This window comes from Macaca thibetana, chromosome 7 (assembly GCF_024542745.1).
Source record: "Macaca thibetana thibetana isolate TM-01 chromosome 7, ASM2454274v1, whole genome shotgun sequence".
Lineage (NCBI taxonomy): Eukaryota > Metazoa > Chordata > Mammalia > Primates > Cercopithecidae > Macaca > Macaca thibetana.
This window is the reverse complement of record NC_065584.1, coordinates 26,041,901-26,047,900: the sequence shown is the minus strand read 5'-3', so window position 1 is coordinate 26,047,900 and position 6,000 is coordinate 26,041,901.

The following is a 6,000-nucleotide window of genomic DNA, read 5'->3' as shown; positions in this document are numbered from 1 at the left end:
TCTGATAGAAATGTGACAGGTTGGGAGCAATGGCTTACACCTGTAATCCCAACACTCTGAGAAGACAAGGAGAGAGCATCACTTGAGCCCTGGAGTTTGATACCAGCCTAGGCAACACAGAGAAACCCCATCTCTACAAAAAATTAAAAAATTAGTCATCCATGGTGGTGCATGTATGTAGTACCAGCTACTCGGGAGGCTAAGGTGGGAGGATGGCTTGAACCTGGGAGGTGGAGGTTGCAGTGAGCCATGATCACACCACTGCACTCCAGCCTGGGTGACAGAGTGAGATACTGTTTCAAAAAAAGAAAAAAAATGGATATGCTGTAGGTCAGGACATCCAGAACACCCTATGGGATTCTATTGTCAATGGATTAAAAAAAAAAAAAAAAAGATCCTGCTCTAATTAAACAAATAGCATACCATTTGAAAGAGTGTTTCCTTTCCAAGTAATTTGCTTACATCCGAACTGCTTTTGTGTCTACCTATGGTCTGGCCCTTGTTTATAGAGCCCAGGGAATGGTGGCCATTCCCTACCAACACACTACTGGTTGTGCCTTTTCCGGCAAACCCAATAAAAATATATTTAACAGTCTTACAGAATTTGATTTTGTTAGGTAAAATAACCTGCCACTGCCCCAATTCAGAACAACATGATTCAAAGGGCCAAAACAATGTCTTTAATGACTTGATAATTAAAACAACACTACAAAAGAGCAGTTTAAATGTAAGCAAATTACTTGGAAAGGAAAAAAAAAATGCTCAAACTCTTTCAAATGATATGCTATTTGTTTAATTAGAGCAGAATCTTTTTTTTTTTTTTTAAGCCATTGACAATAGAATCCTAAACGGATTGATAGGAAAAAAGTAGTAATTAAAGACATCTTGTCTGATAATAGCACAGGAAGAAAAATTCAGCATGAATCATAAAGCCAAAGGATACTTGGCATGGATCCTATAAAGAGAGATTGTGAAAATGTCTGGGCTGCACTCTTAATTTGGGCCTCTTAAAGCAGAGCTGAGACAAACACTGCACAGGTGATGGAGCAGGAGTATCACCATCTTGAACAAGCACTGTTATTTTAAAATTCACCTTAATCAAAAACCGCCTAAATCCAAAGGGCATCTGCCTAATGGCTAAGGTCAGCATGACCATAAACCACAAATAACATCTCTGACCAGAAACATTCCAAACTCCTCCCCAACCAAAGATGTCAGCCCCAAGATAACCTCCCCACTGCCAGAGATATTCCAATCCCGCCATAAATTTCTCCCCAACACAGAAACATTCCAAGCTTGTGATAAGCCCCCCACCCTAAAACCAATATATACTCTTAGTTTGTAAGAAAAAGCGCTAACTGAAACCTGCCAGAAGCCCCTCTCAGGTTTTTTCTCTAAAATAAACCTGTCTTTTCCTACCAAACCTCATTTCATGTTTCTTTTCTCTTTTTTAAATTCGTACAGCAGGGAGTTTATTTGGGAGGTGATCCTGGGAAGCACATGGGAGGGAGTTGGGGATGTAAGACAGAATAAAGTCTGTCCATGAGCAACTGGCGCTCAATCATGCTGGAAACTTCCAAGAGACAATGCAGAACATACCTTAAAACTGTCCTGCTGAGGGACTGCTGAAGATGGGGCATTTATTTACCATTCCTTGAGGGTTACTCTTGGGAGCATTAAATCCTGGGCACTTTCAAACTCTCCTGTGCAATCTCCCATGGTGCCAGAGATGGCTTTCAGGCAGAGAAGCAGAGAAGTGCTCCCTTAAGGTGGAAATTGGGAAACGCTTAGAATGCCTGTAATTGTCCTTGAAGGCTGCTGGTAGACTCAGAAATGGGCCAAGGGGTCATGGGGCCATGTCATGTACCAACAGCATCTATTACAGATAGACTTTTGTAAGATGTCATCTTTCTAGACCAGCACAGTCTAACAGAAATAATGCAAACCACAAATATAAGCCACATAGGCAATTTTAAATTTTCTAGTAGCTACATTAAAAAAGTAAACAGGTAAAAATAATTTTAATAATGTGTTTAATCTCATTCATTATGCCCAATGCATTATAATTTCAACATGTATTTAATATAAAAATTATTAATAAGATCTCTTATGTTCTTTTTTCTTGACTATCTTTGAGATCTGGTATGCATTTTACACTTACAGCACATTTCAATTCAGGCCAGTTACATTTTAAGTGCTTCATGCGACTCATGGCTACTATATTGAACCACACCAGACTAGATAAATATGAGAAAGACATTCATGTGGGAAAGGGGTATGGAACAAAAGTTTGTGATTTGATTTTCTGTGATTTTCTTCAAAATATCACTCAAGTCATAATCTTCCAAAATATTTTAGGATTATCCTTTTTTATTTTGAGAACATCGTTAAATGATGTCCTTTTATAATGTATGGACTTTTTCACAAACTTTCTCTGCCCTTTTGACATCAGATGCTCTTCTTCTGGTTTATGTGGCAAGGACTATCATAATTAATTTTTCTTCAGAACATTGATGGGAGAAGACCTGAAGGGTATCTTGCCATTATCAATTTAGTTTATGGGGACCATAACCATGGAGGCCTGGGGGAGCAATGGGAAAGCAGGAGCACCATTTGACCTGGACTCTTAAAGGTTGGTACTGACTAATGAGATTCTACCTATAGTTACTGCATTTAAAAAAAAAAGTTCATTTGTTATAGGTGCATAATATCCACATTTAAAGTATGCTGCATTTTTTTTTGCAATTTCCCCCATTTTTGCAAATTTCTGTCTTTAAAAAAAATCTGAAAGTCTTAAAAAAAGGCCTGTGCCTCTCTTTATAGTTGAGAAGAGTAGCAAATGCCTTTCATTTCCAACTTCTTTCTCTTCTTGTCTGTCTGTATGAGAGAGCCTATTATTACAACAAAAAACAAAACATGGATTCATTGATTTTCTAGTCCTCCTCGAAGTTAGTAGTGGCCATGTGATAGTGTTGGCCAACGAGATACAAGCAAAAATCTTCTGTTGATTCTTCTTTGTCTTCTTTATTCCTTCCTGGAACTCAGACATGATGGTTGGCATTGTGGCAACAATCTGGTAACCAGGAGGCAAGCAACATGAAAATGAAAGCCGACATGCTGAGGATGGTAGAGAAAAAGATAGCAGAAAATTTTGTATCTAATAGCAATATTGGGCTTCTTTACCAGCCCTGGAAGTACTTTCTGACTTGTTCTGTGAGGCAAATAAGACCTTCTATATTTAAGCCACTATTACTTAGATTTTCTTAGAAAAATGAATTCGTATCTGATATAGAGGCACTGCCAAAACCACCACTGAAAAAAACTCAGTGTGCATTTGCTTTCTTTTTCAAACTTCCTTGATCTTCCCTACAAGTGGCTAATTAAGCAGTCATCCAGAAACACAAAACAAATACACAAAATGCTGCAAATCTGAAGTTGATAATTATCCAGAGAGCTAATTAGATATCTTCTATTTTAGAAAAGGTATAGACTGATCACAGCATCTACCTTCGTGTTCCAGTCTCAAAGTCGCTTATTCAAAATGATTGCAATTTCTTCAAATTGTCACTCTTTTCATTTACAGGGGACAAAAATATCAATTCAGATCACTCATCTATCTTTGGGTCCTCAGATCTTACCTTGAGTTTGGTACATGGAAGGCAATCAGCAGATGTTTATTGTATAAATACAATGATAATATTGGGCAAGTAAAAAATCACTTCTTGTGCAGGATTTGTTCATTTTTAGCCTTTTTAAGAAAGCTTCCTCAGACTTTTAATGGGCGATCCCATTTTTATGGATAATATTAATGCAGGCTGTAACAACCCCAGAGATATTTTCTGGAAGTTATCTAAGAGCTTCCCAGAGAGGGAGAGACAGATGGAATGACTGGTTTATCTCAGAATTTCCCCTCCCATGGTAACTGCCCAGCACCTCTAAGAACTGTAAATGAGGAGTTATAAACATGAAAGGAAAATATCTTGGGCCCCCAAAATCACTAAGGAAAACTCAAACTGGAAACTGCTTGGGGCAAACCTGCCTCTCATTCTATTCAAAGTCACTCCTCTGCTCAATCAGATAGATACATATTTGATTTGCCTCCTTTGGAAAGGCTCATCAGAAACTCAAAAGAATGTAACCATTTGTGCATCACCTGTGACCTGGAAGCTCCCTCCCCGCTTCCAAGTCTTCCTGCCTTTGCTTCAAGTTGTCCCGTCTTTTCAGACCGAACCAATGTACTTCTTACATATATCGATGGATGTCTCATGTCTCCCTAAAATGTATAAAACCAAGCTGTGCCCTGACCACCTTGGGCACATGTCATCAGGACCTCCTGAGGCTGTGTCACGGGTACGTCCTCAACCTTGGCAGAATAAACTATCTAAATTAAATGAGACCTATCTCAGATTTTCTGCGTTCTCATAGTTTCCAAATTGTCTTTACTTTCTTGGACATAAAAATAAAAACCTCAAAACGAGTACTTTTTAAAACCATGTAGAAATCTGTCCCTTTTCCATGTGGGTGAAACTCAAGGCAACTACTATGTAAGGATGAAAGCCTCAGAGTTCAGATTTGATAACCTATACAGGAGGATCAGAATCCAGTCTTAACATTTTCTGACCAAACCCAGCTTCTACAAGTGCTTGTTAAAACAGCTTTTCTTTGGCTCACTGATATTCTGTGATTTCTCTGAGGACAAGAATCTACAGGATTCTGGCTTTTACCTTTAATATCTTTTTTTTTTTTTTTTTTGAGACAGGGTCTTGCTTTGTTGCCCAGTCTGGAGTGCTGTGACATGGTCACTGCTCATTACAACCCTGACCTCCTGGGCTCAAGCTATTTTCCAGCCTCAGCTTCCAGAGTAGCTGGGACTACATGCATGTGCCACCACACCCAGCTAATTTTTGGATTCTTTTGCAGAGACAAGGTCTCACTATGTTGCCCAGGCTGATATTGAACTCCTGGGCTCAAGTGATCCTCCCAGCCTTGGCCTCCCAAAGTGCTTAGATTATAGACATGAGCCACCACACCCAAATCTTTACTTGTTGCATGATGGTTGAGCTTTTGCACCTTAACTTTGAGTGGGAACAAATACGCTAGCTGTCTGACCTTGGGTAAGTTTCTAAACTTATCAGTTTCCTCATCTTTAAAATGGGAACTGTAATAATACTGGTCTCATTAGGTTGTTGTGTTAGTTACGTGAGATAATACATGTATAATGCTTAGCACAGTGCTTTGCATAGACTCAGTCCTTAATCAATGTTAGTTGTTATTAATAAAATTAATATAAAATGTTAATTATGAATAATTAATAATTATGAATAAAGTACTATTTACAACTATCTGATAAGCATTTATGCTAGATTGATGGCGATAGTGCTGACTTGTCTTCAGGAGCACCTGATCCCCATTTTTTTAAAAAAAGAAATTATTATAATGACTTATAAAGAGTTTCTTTGGTTTTCTTGGTTGATTTGCTAGATGTTCTGTCTGGAAACCGTATCCAAGAACTGGAGCATTAATTTGAAGAAAGAGGTTCAGAGGTTTCTCTCTGAGTTGTCCTTGAAGGCAATGGGAAGTGAATCATTCAAATTCAACTTTCCTTTCCCTGACCCATGCACTTGGATCAGAACAATATACATCATCAGTGTTAGAATGTCTTTCTTCTCAAGAATTCTTTGGCTGGGTCTTTATAGCTATGGTGAAGTGCAACTGGGATTTATCATATCTGGGGAAACCTTGTTTCTATCTAGTTCTGACTTTGCTTGGGACTGAACAGCAGGTGATAGCTTTGCAGTCATGGAAGAACAAAAATTTTCAACATTTTTTAGTTGAGAAAGCCTAGTCTTTAATTCAATCAGGGCTTGGAAGAAGGAGGAGGCAATGGGGTTCTTTGTTTTGTTCCAACTAGTTTACCCTGAGTCTGCAGCTGGTTAGAGTTTCTAAGAGGCTGTTAGTTCCAATTAATTTGGTATACACTCTCGTAAGTGTGCCTGATGA